A 15311-nucleotide genomic window follows, 5' to 3' on the forward strand; every position below is an offset into this window, starting at 1 on the left:
TTCCGTTAAGAAACTCGGGACAGAGAGCTCCAGTCTTCATGCGTGGGACACTGAGCCCCAGCGGGTTTCTTTTCTGGTTCTTCCTACAAGTGACCGACGAGTGTGTCACATGCCTCAAACCATGATGCCAGCACTTCCCCACCCTGATATCCCAAGTTGCCTGCATTTCTCCATTACCATGACCCATCTGGTCCCCGTGAATCCCACCCCTCCACCATGAAGTCAGGCGAATGCTCAGCTGACAGGTCCAGGCCTTTTATATGCCATCAAACCCACTGGTTGTCTTCCTTCGTCATAGCAGCTTCTTCCTCTTTCCCACCAGCCCCTCCTGCTAAGTTCCAGCATAGTTCAGAATTGTGCTTGTTCCCCTTGGGATTCGTTTCCCTAATCTCAAATTACTATGATATCTGCATAAGTCTATACTTTCTGACTACTGTTGTAGAAACTGAATCTGTGTTTTTCCTCTCCTGCTGAACTTCTTAGCTTGGTCTGCTGAGAGTTCACCCATCTTCTGGGGCCATAGAAGCTTTGCTTTGTTTTGAAAGGACTCTAATTACTGACCATCTGAAAGAGGGCATTCTTTAATATCCATTTCATACTACGTGAGACTCAGATTTTTCACAAAGACTCAGAAACCCCACCTTACAGGTTTAAGAGAAATTGAACTGATGTCTGCTGGGTTTTCACTGGAGTACTGTTGAATAATTTTTCATTTTCTTTGGGAGGCCTTACCACAAAGAGAAAACATACCTAGTAGGGTCCCACAGAGGTGTTTTGACATTAGGTTTAATAAAGCATGAAGATCTTATTAATAAATAATGTTCTTCTAGGATAACAAATAAAGCTGAATGCACTGGCTAGACCCTGGAGTAAATCAAATCATGCATGCAGCCATACATTTTGTTAACTTGGAGCAGTCTCTTCACAACGTCTGGCAATGCCCAATGCAACAATGCACAAATAAAACCAGCATATTATAAATGCATTCGCCTTCAGTTAAGATACAGACTGTCAATAATTTTTCGCACTCTGTGGGCACACAATAGTAAACAAACCTTCACTGAAACTGATCAGAAGGCATTCCAATGATACATTTAATCTTTGTTGGCAGGAAGATTCCACTCATCAACATGTCCACACAACAGTAAACATAGTTCTGTCTTCTCATCTCATATCCTTTGTCTCATCATCTACAGGTGGTTGACAAAAGGCAAGCTATTCTATTCAGCCACAATGGTTATTGATAAACTTTTTAGTCTGACCCAGAACACCTTTGGGAGTATCCAAAAACAGAGAAAAGAATCCTGTCTTAAAAAAAAAAAAAAAAATATATATATATATATATATATATATATATATATGAGAGTGCAGTGTTCCTAAAGAATCCTTTCCTGGATTTAGAAGGTTGCATCCTTTGCCATGATTTCATGGCTGCCCAGAGTAGGTGAAAGCTCTCAGAGCAGTGAGGAGTGGGAGGGAAGCTTCGGTACTCAGGGAGTTGTATTTCTCTTGGTTTTGTGGTGATGAAGGCAGCTGCTGCTTCAGTGAAGCTCTTTTCACGATCAAAAGCTGATGGACAGCTTTCAAGTGTCAGCTAAGCATGACTCATTCCAGTTGCTCAACAATCTGGAGGGACAGAAACTCCTGCCCCACACTCTTCTGACAGCCCACGTTCTCCACTCACCAACAGGTTTGGCTGGAAAGCCAACCACCAGGCAATAAAATGCAAACATTTCCAGGCACTGTTTTGATGCAGCAACTTGTTGGGTGGATTAAATTTCAACTCAAAAGCCTTGCCAACCATGCCCATATGCCCAAATTTACACCTCTTGCCAGACCTTTTATGTGGTTATGATGACAAAGCCATTAGAATGACATTTAAATCCTGTTCCAAAGCTTCAGATTTAAAGCAACCATTATCCCGAGAATTAGAGTATTAACAATCTTATTTGAATATTTTCACAATTCCTATAGGCTTATGCCCATACTATATATAGCTATATAATTATATAAAGTTACTTATTATAGTTTCTTTATTTTCAAGTTAAGACAGTGAAAACGAAGGAACAATCAAGGTTCAAAGTGATGCATGACAAGGTTTCATTTTTGAGAAAACAAGAGAGGCCGTGTAGAAAATAGAAACATGAACAGTCTGTGTCTACTGGGCCTTGCCGAGTACTTCACATGAATCATCTCCTTTAATTCCAATAGCTCTATGACACTGGCAGTATTATCATCTGCGCTTTACATATGATGAAATTACGACAGGAGTTGAAGGTGCCTGAGGTTGCACAGGTAGTAAATAGTAGAAACGAGTATTTGGGTTTAGGCAACATGATTCCAGAGTTCACAGTCTCAGTTGCTATTCTGAACTACCTTGCATGTGATCAGAAAATCCAGTCATGGATGGTGCTACCACAAACATGGAAGAAAAAAAAAGAGGAACTTCCTTTTCTCCCACACTAAAAAGTGTTTCGGATTAGCCTAAATATCCACGTTATCTTCCTGTATGATTCTAATACATGTAAAGCTATATATACTATAAAATGTTTTGTTTCCCATAGTGATGAGTCTCAATGCCAAGGTGCAAAACAAAATAAAAAGAATGTTTTCATTTTGTTGTCTGAAGAACTAAGTTTTAATTTGAGTGACAAATGTCCTTAACGTTTACCTAAGCATATATGGGTATGGATGATTTTCTTCAGAAATTAAGCAATACTCAAAATTTTGTTTCTTTTGAAAAGGAGGAAAACTTGGTTGAAAGGCCAGTAAGCCTTACAGTAGGTATAAAGTTTTGAAGGAAAGATAACATTTCCTGATGATTTACGCATAAGCTGAGATTTAGACAGCCTACCACGAAGAAATGGGAAAAACAATGCCTTGATTAGGCCTTGCCTGAGAGTGTATTATTTAATCGCTTTTAAGACTCAAACACCTAACTTTCCTATACCCAGGGTCCAAATCATTAGGAAATATACTCTACATGAATACAACTTTTTTTTTTGTACATTTTGCTTAAGCTTCTGAACTTAGTAAGTATGCATTGAACTTATTTACATATGTAATATAGAAAGAATTTATAACGGTCATGCTTATATGGATATATAGATATTTCTATTCATTATTAACTCTTCTGTTATCTGACTTCTTAAGCCTTAGTGCTTTTCTTCCCAGATGGACTGAAAAGTCTTTCTGGGAGGAAATTGCATTTGATAGTTCTTTGTTATCCTTAGAGTGGTCAGTAGAATATTTTGAAAATGATTCTACTTTCCACAGTGAATGATTTATTATGTAATTCTAAACTCTAGACAAAAATGTATAAATGTAAATACTCATTCACAATAAATGTGGTGCCCCAAGGCACTATTGCTAGCTTGTAAGCATTCGGGAATTACATTATGTGATACTGTCTGTCAAACCATACTTCCAATCACATTACTTTTATTCTTACCAATTTACATAATGTATGAAAAGACAATGAAAAGTAAAATTCAGTTCAGTTATACTCAGCCCAAGAGGCAAAGTAAGACACTCTTGAGCCACATAGGTTTACGTAGGAGGGAAGTTTGGCCCATTAATTCCCTTGGTTATCAGAGAACAATTCACCTATGAACCTATGAAGTGATTAAAAATGGGGAAAAAAGTTCCTTTGGGAAAGGAATATTCAAAAAGTGTTGCTACTTTATAAATCACATACATTTTCATAGGAGGTGGGAGAGGAAAAGGCAGCGTATAGAAATTTCAAAGGACATCACTAAAAGCTTCAGACAAAATGAATGCAATCAATCAAAAATAGCATAAATCAGTTATTTTTGCAGTTTTCCCCCCATTGGCAATCTGAAAATATTACCTTTGTATTTGCTTAAACACCTTCTTTTTGTTGTTGTTAAAAATAGTAAACCATTAATCTAAAATGCCTAATGCTAGAATGCTAATAATTAGCCATCACATTAGTAAGAACCAGATGTAATCTTAAAATAAAATTTTGAATTAACTTTACTAATTATAGAAAAATTTAATTGAATTGTATGTCGATATTAGAACAGATAGAAGATCCAGTTTTCAGCTTCTTAGGCTTACAAGATTTATAAGTGTACAATAACAAATGTAAAACTGGGTGAATTATTCATTTTCTTACTTCTTTCACTATCAGACAAAATCATCAAAACCTTGGTAAGTTCACAAAATACTCATTAAGTCTTCTGAACCCTGAGTATTTACAGCTGTTTTCCATAATCATCCTCATCAATCATTTAGAGACATGTACCTAATGTTATACATAGTTTTTAATTTACTTACAATTTAAATTATATTGGTTTAATAAATGACATGCCTGGAAAATGCAAATGAAAGTTCTATTCTGTGCAATGAGAAACCCCAATTTCATCATTATATAAAACTATGGCTATATCCTTTATTTCATGCAAATTTAGAATCCATTTATAAGAACCAAATGTACAACATTTAAGATGTATTATAATGCTTAAACCAGAAACTATCTTAGAAAATTAATTGATATTGCTTTAATTATTTAATTCTTTTGCATATGAAACTCCCTTGGCTTGGTAGACAGTCTTTTACACTGTACTTTTCTTTGTGTTTTGAATATATTGCCTTTCTGCCCTATTAAATCTACTGAAATTATTTTCCAGTGAGTTGCATAATTTTGCTTTATGAGGGTTCAAAGAGTTCTCACATGACTCTATAATTTCCTAAGGATGCTGAGGAACCCAGGGCCCAGATGTTACTTAAGCTGTTTTCTAAACTCAGCACTTTACTATTTATAATTTTTTCCTTCCACAGTTCACTGAAAAATAATACTGTTGTATTTCATTTGTGCACTATATACTGATTAGTAGGTGAGTAATTTCATGGCTTCATACATAATTTCATTTATTTTTTCAAAGAAAAAATCTCAAAAGATCATTCTAATTTTTTTGTTTAAAGTCATTTTTGGTAGCGCTGAAGAGGTTATCAAATAAATGAGGCCATTCTGGGAGCTTAGGCACACTCACTAATCAGCTTGCTTTGTGGAATTCAAAAAGATTGGTCAACTCTCCTTAACAAAAAAACATTATTTTAATAATAAGCAAAATAAAACTCAGATAGTGTGATACACTGGAAACATGGATGGGAATTTTAAAGAACGGGTTTCTGTCATAGTTCTACCAACTGGCTTCCTGGACCTGCCCTTACTGTCTAACCTATACAAATCACACTCTTTGGAACTCACTCAGTTTTCACACCTGTAACATAAAGCCAGTTGGGATCATTTCCAGCTTAAACAGGCTGTGATTGGTAGTTAGGGATATACATGGTTATCAACATGAAAATGATTCTCAAAGTGGCATCTCAAATGAACTAAATTAGAAATGACTATAGGTTATATTTTAAGAACGTGTACTCAACTTTAGAGTTTGTCCCCATTTTTCTGAGAATCAAGTAAGAATATTACCTAAAAGGTTCATAAATAGATATTTTCAAAATCCAGGTTAGTTCTAAAAGTTAATATATTCTTTCCTGATGTTTAGGTCTTTTTGAACTAATTTGGCATTGCTTAACATCAGTGTCAAGGGTATGGTTATAGTGACACTATAATAATTTAAAATTACTCCATGGGTTATAAACCATCAGGAAAAAACATAAAGACATTTAATTTTCATATATATATATATATTTTTTTTTTTCATTGTTTGATCTCTTTGGAAATCCCACAGAATTACTTGGAGAGCACTTGTTAATCAGACCATATATAATAAAAGCAAGCAAAGAACTCAAAAGCTAAAAGTAAACACATGAAGTGAATTGCTTTCATTTGGGGAAATTCTAAGGTCAGCATTTCAAGTATGAATGTCAATGTATGGAAGCTTATCAACAAAAACAGAAAATTTGGGCAACAGCCATTTAATAATGACTCTACTCTCCAAGTTTAATCCACATGTTCTGATTTTAAGACAACAAGGCTGAACACAAAAACAGACAAACAAAAAAACGGTCTGCCAGAAGAGCTGGCATAGTTACCAGATCAAATCCCATCCCCCTGCATCCTGTCACATCCTTCCTCCCTGTTTTATCTTTATGTTTTCTTTCTTTCATACCTTATCATAGTTTATGATACTACATAATTCATTTACTTGTATAATTGTTTTTTGTTTGCACATCCTACGAGAATGCCATGTTTTGTTCACTGATGCATCTCAGTCCTAGAACAGCCCGGCACTTAGTATGATAGTTACTGACTAAACACTTGTTGAATGAGTAAAGAAAGGAAGCTTGCACTGGATTATAATGTATCCAGGTATTGGTCTTGATTTACAGTGGAAATTATAATTCTATGCATAAAAAGCAAACACATATCAAGCCAGTACAGTTTATAAAGTTCATATTGCACTTGGCTGGACAGTTACTTCCTCTATTACAAAAATCAATCTTTAAATTTGGCAGTGTTGACCTGGCACGATAAAAACATAGTTGTCATAGCATGGTGCATTTGTACCTTACTCATGAAAGAAGAGCAGCTAATGGATGAACAAAGTGAATTATCCGAATATAAGCATGAAGATAGAACAGTTGGTAGTTGTTAAAATATTGGCTCGGACACTTATCTACTTGATTTTAGTCAACTTGATGAAACTACCCTGTAGAATTTTCTTATTCAAAGGTTAAGACCAATATCTTAGTGACCTACATTATAAAAATGTGTGGTTTACATCATTTAACTTGCATTTATACAGATATGATTATTCTAACAGTAGTAGACAAAAATATATTTGAGCAATCTTTACTTTCTCGAAGTAAGGAAATTTTGGCCCACATGGTTGAGGCCTAGTAGAGAGAAATTAAACTGGAGAAAATTTATGTACATTAGAAAAACTGTGCTATCTAGGAAGAAATGCCACTATAAAATATAATAGCTTCATTTAAATGTTTCAGTCAAAATAATATATCATAAATGACAATGTATTAAATGTTTGTTTGTGAATATTTTTCTACCTTTATTTTAATAGGGGTGTCATACGTTGGCATACATGACATGTCTTTACAATTTTAGGTCAGAAAAAAATAAGCATTTTTCCCTTATAATTTTTCATGCTCCACAAAGTTTGCCATCATAAACCACTTTGCATTTATTATGAATAGGTATTACATGAGCAAAGCAATTCAACTGTATTCTATTTCACTTGTGAAACTAAGCATCTTTGCATGACAACTAAGTTGAGTTAATGGGACTATGCTTGAAGGATGTGGTAACTTGGACCTGGAGTTACCTAGTTGTTACTGAACTCAGGACTCTGCAAAATGAAGGCAGGAACCTTGCTGCGAGGAGGATAGGAAAATTATTATAATCTGCATTCCTAAACTGAACGAGAATTTTTGCTCAGCAGAAACCTCTTGACTGCAAAAACTCTGAAATTATATCCTGCTGTTAAGAACACCTGTTGGGGTACGGGGAATCAAAACATTCCACTTGCTTCAAATAGAAGAAGTGTGATACATATATTTACAGTCCTAGTGGAAGCTGCTTTCTTTTTCAAAACGAGAAAGACCTTATAACCCTTTTATAGCTCATAATGAAAAAAAAGTAGTCATTACTCAACTACTTAATATTTGGTTAATAGGTAGTTTTAATTATCTTTAAAATAGAAATATTTTCCCTCAAAAATAAATTTCAGCATAAGTGTTTTGCTTTATACTACTGAAGATGACACTTTAGACTTAGTCCAGCACCTGAAATATGGACTATTGATATTTCTTAGGATGTTTTGAGAAGTTTATTTGCTCAACAAATACCCATGGGAGCCCTTAAAGCTATTATTCATTCATGATTGTATACCTTCATTATGTATTATACCCATCAATATGCACTATAGTTTCTCTTTTGTATTAGTTAATACTTTTTGGCCCTAAATTTAATCTTTTTTCACATTAAGATTCTACAATGGCCCCACTCCCCTTATCTGTGGTTTCACTTTCTTTGGTTTAAGTTACCTGCAGTCAACCACAGTCCGAAAATATTAAACAGAAAATTCCAAAAAGAAACAATTCATGTTTTAAATCGTGTACCATTCTGAGTAGTGTGATGAAATCTCAAGCAGTCCTGCTCCATCCTGCCAAGGATGTGAATCATCCCTTTGTCCAGTGAATCCATGCTGGATTCGCTACCTGCCCATTAGTCACTTAGCAGCCATTTCAATTATGAGAGAGAGAAAGAGAGAGGGAGAGAGAGAGAACATACACATAACTTTTATTATAGTATATTGTTATTATTGCTGTATTTCATTGTTAGTTGTTATTTCTTATAGTGCCTCATTTATAAATTTAAGTTTACCATAGGTGTATATGTATAGGAAAGAGCATATTATATGTAAGTGTTCAGTACTCCTCGTGCTTTCAGGCATGCACCGGGTGTCTTCGAACATATCCCCCATGGATAACAGGGAGGGGGGAACTACTGTAACTCCTAATTTCTTTGGGTTCCATTTGCCTACTATACCTTTGTCTACCCTTTCATTTTCAAGCTTTTGAATAACTCTGTTTTGGTTGCATCCTTGTATACAGCTTAGAATTTGGTTCTGCACTGTGTAATAGTGGCCTCAAGAAGGGCTCATGATAACATTTCCTGAGTTCCTCTATGTTCAGAATATTTGCCTCTAGTTTTTATGCCTTGAAAGGCAGTTTGGCTGGTCATAAAACCCTCGGTACCCACTTTTTCCCCCTTTCCTATAATGATGGTGAATTCATGATTTCCCAAGGCATCCTAATTCATTGTTGGATAGCTCAACTTTTACCAGGTGGCTTTTTTGTTGTTGTTAAGTTTTGCCAAAATCGCTCTCCTTGAAAACTTCTAATAAATCATCCTATAGTCTATTCTAAATATTTCTCTTCTCCAGGAGGAAAGAAACAAGTCACTGAAGGAAAGTTCTTAAGGCCAAAATAGCTTCAAAATACCTTTCAGTAGAGCTAATGATTTGTTTGTTCAGTTAGCTCAAGTCATTGCATCTTCTTTGCCTTCTTAGAGCCTTCATCATAGCACTCCTTTAAAGCAAGTTAGAGTTATCATATCAGAGCCGGAAGGGACCACTGGGATCATCTGATGCAAAGGCCTCATTTTAGGATGAAGAAACTGAGGCCCAGGGGAAGGTAAAGAGATCACCCTCAGGTGACGCCACTACCAGGAAACTGAATCTGACCTTGAATCCCAGTGATCCCCAGACAAGGATTCTTTTTACTGCACTGAGTCCTTCAAACATATAATGATTGTGTGTGTGGTGTGTGTGTGGTGAGAACATTTAAGATCCACTCTCTTAATTATGTGAGGTGATGAATGTGTTAACTAACCTTATTGTGGTATTAGGTTGGTGCAAAAGTAATTGTGGTTTTTGCAATTATTTTTAACCTTTTAGATTGCAATTACTTTTGTATCAACCTAATAATAATTTTGTAATATATATGTTTCAAGTGGTCACGCGGTGTACCTTAAATATACACAAAGTTATATCTCACTAAAGGTGGAAAAAAATACAATGACCAAAAATGTTTCATTGCACTGAAAAAACTTAACATAAGCCCCGTCACATAAGAGAATTTACTTAAGGTCTGCTTGATAATTATCATTTAATTTTTTTTCCCCAACTACACAGAACGACACATGCAGGATAGCTGAATCAGAGAATTTTCAGCGGGTTTGTTGTTCATTTACATAAATTGTCACTTTCATTTTCTGTTTCTTGAAACTGCAGAACTTCAGATAAATGTAGATTTAGTTTTCCTACCCCCAAATCCCCAAACCATCATTTTGAAATCAAATTACACAGCTTATGCTTAAAACATAAGGGCCAGATTCTATCTTCATATATACCACCCACTCTCTAACAGCAGAAATTGGCCCCAAAAACCCATTAACAAATATTGTCATTAAACTAAAGAGCTAATTACTTTGGATTCAGACAGAATGAACAAAATCATAGGCCAACCACAGCTGGTTGTAATAATGGTGAGACTAACCGTATGTTACACTGGAGATTTAAATAACAAAGACATATTAACACTAATGTAACCAAACATACAACATTATCCTCCAAATGGAGCAAATTATTATAGTTAGAAAAGTCTTGAAAGCACATTGGAATTATCTGATACAAGAAATGAAGAATATTTCTAAAGAATTAATCATCATAATTTGAAATTATCAGTGTTTAATGAGGAGGGAAACTTGAGAAATTTATTCTACCACAATATTCCACAAAGGAAAAATTACGTCTAAAAATCATTTTGATCTAGTAGGAAGTACTACTCTTATATTCAATCAAATCAGTTTAATACTATAAGATGAAAGAGGCTTGCTTTAAGGCTATTTTAAATAACTATTAGTAGAACTACCTTACAGTTCTGTAAAAATGAAGTTACCAGATAACTGAATATTTTCCAAGCCCTTAACACTATGTTAAAATTACATTAATAAACATACTTTAAAGAAAGTTTTACAAACCCTGAGAAGTAATAAAAATCAACCATAATTTTATCAATTGAGCATAATCATTAATAATATTGTGGTATATATTACTTCAATTTTCTTCCTATGAATCTGCAGCTTTTTTAATAAAAATGAGACTACATCATAATATGGTTTTAAAACTTTTTTCATTTATAGAATATTATGAGCATTTCCCCACATCAATAATTATATTTCTACTACACAAATCTTAATGATTTCCCAACTTCTTAAATTGAGAATAATAAACCCATTTTAATCTTTTAGGATATCTCACAAATATAATTATTATACTGTTTCATAATAACACTAATACCCCCCAGAGTTTCTCATTTAAATTTCCTTTCTTCTGTACTGAATGTTCCCAGGTGCCTCAATTGTTTAAAAGCTGTATCCAGATAAAGCTGACCCAATCTGAAATACACCTAAATTTCCTGTTTTAATTTCTTGTCTAATGACATTCAAGATAATCTACTGATGACTAAAATAATTAATGATTTTAAATTCAATTACATGTATAAGTACTCAGGTATTTTCTTCATTTCTTCAACCTTCATCTTGGAAGAAAATTTCTTCTTACCTTCCTTCCTAAAGAAATCATTATTTAAAAACACGTGCTTAGTTTTTCCTTGTTAATAAGTTATAGCTGACCAGACTGATATTTACTGCTCTTTGTATTAAGGTTTTATATGGCAAATTTGGAGAAAAAAGATGCTGTTATACATGAGAAGACCAGACTAGAAGATCTCAAAGGTCCTTGTCTGTTCTAAAAGCTTATGCTTCTATGAAGTTTCTGTAATTTATTCTTTTGTTGTGTATTTTACTTCCTGAGTATGAAGGCTGCCTCACTCAGGTTCCCTGAAATACATTCTAAGTTTTCTTCAGGGAGCCACAATTTAAGATAAATATGCCAATGAGAATGAATGTGACTCACTGGAGGAATCAATTCCATTCTCTCTCCACCTGCTCCTCAGCAAAAAGGAACAGGAAAAAAAAAAGAAAGAGCAGGAAAGTAGTTTCTATAGTATGTTTTTCTGAAATTGAAATATTACAGATTTGCACTCAAAGCTTTATTAAATCTAATTTGGAGACTTTATTGAACCATAAACTTTTGTACTATGTATTTGAGGTTTTCACGATCTTGTCTACCAAAAATTTTAGGATTTTATCATCAGGCATGGCAGTCTTAATATTGAGAACAATTCTGGCAACAAATGCATGTGAAAATTCATTATTATAGTTAATTCAATGATGTAAATCTTTAATTTTGATTACTTGAAAAAGTGTTGCCTTATTTTATTCATATGATATATTCATTTCTTTGTGTAATGCTAATAGCTAATAGGCACTATAAGGATATACTTCTTTTTGATTAAGGGTTTATTTTTACCTTTTGATATTTTATGGACAAGAAATTCTACACAATTTGAATAAGTGCACATGAAGACTGATAGAAGAAAATGTCTAGAAGCCTGAAAGTCAATCAAAGGATTTTGATTAAATACTTCACTATTTACTATAAAAATAATGCCATACTTTTAAGGAATCATCACAATTTAAGATCTGAATATGTCCCTACATTTTATAAACTTAAATTTTATAAACTTAAAATTGCAAATTATAAAAATGAAGTAGCTAAATTGAGATATAGGAAACAGAAATACAAAAAAGTGATATTCAATAAATGTACATGTAACCTGTTATAAGTGTATCACATGATTAATAAGTTTTTATCTGCAAAGGAAAAAAAGAGTAGCGAATGATGTATTAAGCATATCTGCTCTTTTGAAATTTAAGGCTGAGTTTTCAAAATGAAGAGAAAAAGAAAGCACCCTAAAAAAATGTAGAAATGCTTGGCCAATCCTGGTAAGAATTCATCATTTTCATCTTCCAGATATTTCTTGGAATTAGATCAATAACCATAAACATCTGTATAAATTTACATTACACAGAATCGAGAAACAGCTAAAGACAGCAGTGACAGGACTGTCACTCTGAAAGAGAAATAGAAACACCTGGGAATAAGCTCATCATATTAAACTTTGAAAAGGAATATTAAAGAAAATTAATAATTCAATTTGCGGGTGGGGGTCAAAAAGGGAGCACTAATTTAGCATCTCTGTGCTAAAATCACCCCTTATTTATTCTTGGGACTGAAGGAAACAACATAAAACCCCATTTAATATGAAATTTGAAAATTAGAGGCATATTATTTTGAATGCCAATTTCCATGTTTCTCAAAGACCTGAGAGCCACCTTTATCAGGATCACTTGGGGGTGGGTAACTATAAAAATGCAGATTGCGGGGTCACATCCCAGACCTAGTGAATCTCTGTAAAATATGCCCAGTATCAGCTGTTAAGGACCTCCCTCTACCCCACGTGACTCTTATGCATATTAAAACTTGAGAACCATTGTATGTCATACTTTTTTGTGTAAAACAGATTATCAGATGTCAAGATTACCATTATGCTTGCTTGCATTTACATGGCATATAACAACCGTTCAATTTAGCATTGCATTTCCCTTTTTTGTTGTGGAACTGCACATAGCTGGCTATTTTCCTTATATTCAATAACTGCTTTTAATTTTGTATATTTTATTATATTAAACATTCACAAGAATGTGAGTTACTTCCAAAATTCACTTACCTTTACATCCTTATGCTTATTCAGAAAGTTCTGAACATATACGATGGGAATTTTCAGGAACAACGTCTACAGTGGATTCTCTGTTTAATTTCCAAGGGTTTCAAAGCTGGCCAAGGAGTCTCCTTAGGTAGACACCAGAAACGTCATTCAGAAGGGAAGACAACGCTGTAGCCTCTAGGTATCTGATTATCTCTGAACAGAACAGAAAAACAAGTAGTCGGTCACCTGAAATTCATAGAGAATCTGCTATGGAGGTTATTTTCAGTAAACTAGCAGTGTTACTAAATTTAAATTTGGCCTGGGTTTGCTGCTCCTGATTTAGCACAGTTGTCCTTTAAAATTTCATGTCATTGTGAAGTCAGAATTGCATGACGCTGCTACCTGCAGAGGATTCTGGTTGAATTCATATTGCTTTAATTGACTATTTTTTCCAAACACCGCATCAAGTGATATAATCACTAATTTTATTTGGATATGCAGGTACTACATTTGGGTGATGAATTTCTTTCTAAGTCAAGGTTGATGAGGTCTCTTGGAAATATATCCTTATATGAGACACGATCACACCCTATAAAAGATAAAATGTGATACTTTTACTAAATCCCCATGGAATCCTCTGCTACTTTTGCTCTACTTTCTTTTGCATGCATGATGCTTGCCAAGATAATTAGACATAAATGAAAATAATATCCTTTCTAGTCAATATGTGTTGGCTACTCAGGGAAACTAAAATTCTTACACCTTTGGTGAATGAGTTAAGCAAACATTGGTAGTGGCTAATGGATAAAGAAAATAAAGACATCTGTTTTTAAAATTGGTAATCAATCTTGCAAATATTCTCCTAAAGAACAGGTAAAGCAATATATACAAATAAATACAAAGTCAAATACTAAATGACAAGAGTGTAATTAATGCATATGGAAGCATAGAGTACACTGTAAAACAATAGGTTTTTAAGGAAGACCTACTACTTTGCCACCTAAAAATCATTCCCAACTTCCTTCTTTGCTATGTCTCACAAATAGAGAATGGAAAGTCAAATATTCACTCTCCCAGTGTTCCTTTCTGCTAAAAGTAGTCATGTGACCCCATTCTGGCCCATAAACTAAGAAGTATGCTGGGTAAGAAAGCCAGGCAGACATTTTCTGTATTGATAAATAAGGCAGTCCTGTTCCTCTTCTTTATTTATCACAATTGCTTGTCTTTAATGAGGATGTGATGCTTGGAGGGAGAGCAGTCATCTTGTGACCATGATGTAAAGCATAACACGAGTCCAGGTAAACATAAAGGTATAGGCTGTGTTATGGATGAACAGCTGAATCAACAGTACTAACTGCTTCCTGTGGAATTGTACTTCTTTAAGCCATTGAGCTTTCCATTGCTTGCTCACAGAATCATTTCAGTTTGACAAAGTGTTCAAAAACCATCTGTTAAACAGTAAGCATCACTGCAATGATTGTAATGGCATCTACCTTTTTACACTGCAGTATAATCTGTAAGTTCTCATTTTGTGGAGTCAAGGGCAGCCTTCTTTTGGAAAAATTAATATAAGACCCGGTCTTATTTTACTATAAGATCGGGTATGATATGATATGATATATGATATGATAAGATATGATATAATATAGTATACACCGAGTCATATTAATTTTTGCTTAAAAGACTCATTAGAGCTGATTGTCCAGCTAGGTCTTATTTTTGGGGAAACACAGTATTATCTTGCTGTGTCCTCTGGATTCTTTGTTTGGAAAATATTGTTCACATCCATCACTTCTTTACTGTCTTCCTTTCATCAACATTTCTCACTCAGTCACAGTCTGGGTTTTCACTGTCTCTTTCTTAGACTGTTACTGTAGACTTTTCAACAGATTTCTCTTTTTCTTTTTTCTTAAACATTGCAGTATGTACTACAGTTACCTTAAGACTTAACTTCCTAAAACATTTCTTTGGATCCCTGTTCTATTCAAAACATAAGAACTCCTTTTGGTCTTATGGATTAAATCCAAGTTTCTCAATTTGACACTTAAGACTCTAGTAACATAGATTATTCTGGATTTCCTATGTCTCTTCCCTAATATTCTAGGTGGTTTGGCGGGAGTATCTGTCTCCACTCCTGAGGGGCACCCTAGCTAGCTTAAAATAATCCATGTATCTCCATCACTACCTAC

At 34.2% G+C, this 15311-nt stretch overlaps 1 protein-coding gene across 5 annotated transcripts in view; it reads right to left on the reverse strand.

The window, feature by feature from the left end:
- Positions 1–15311, reverse strand: part of HS3ST5 (heparan sulfate-glucosamine 3-sulfotransferase 5) — a 248115-nt gene that overhangs the window by 134613 nt on the left and 98191 nt on the right. For all 5 annotated transcript variants that reach the window (XM_074333461.1, XM_074333460.1, XM_019742908.2 and 2 more), the window contains one exon: positions 13144–13335. The gene's annotated coding sequence lies outside the window, so the exon portion shown is untranslated. The remainder of the gene's footprint in view (positions 1–13143; positions 13336–15311) is intronic.

The sequence above is a fragment of the Rhinolophus sinicus genome, linkage group LG05, assembly GCF_036562045.2.
Source record: "Rhinolophus sinicus isolate RSC01 linkage group LG05, ASM3656204v1, whole genome shotgun sequence".
Taxonomy (NCBI): domain Eukaryota; kingdom Metazoa; phylum Chordata; class Mammalia; order Chiroptera; family Rhinolophidae; genus Rhinolophus; species Rhinolophus sinicus.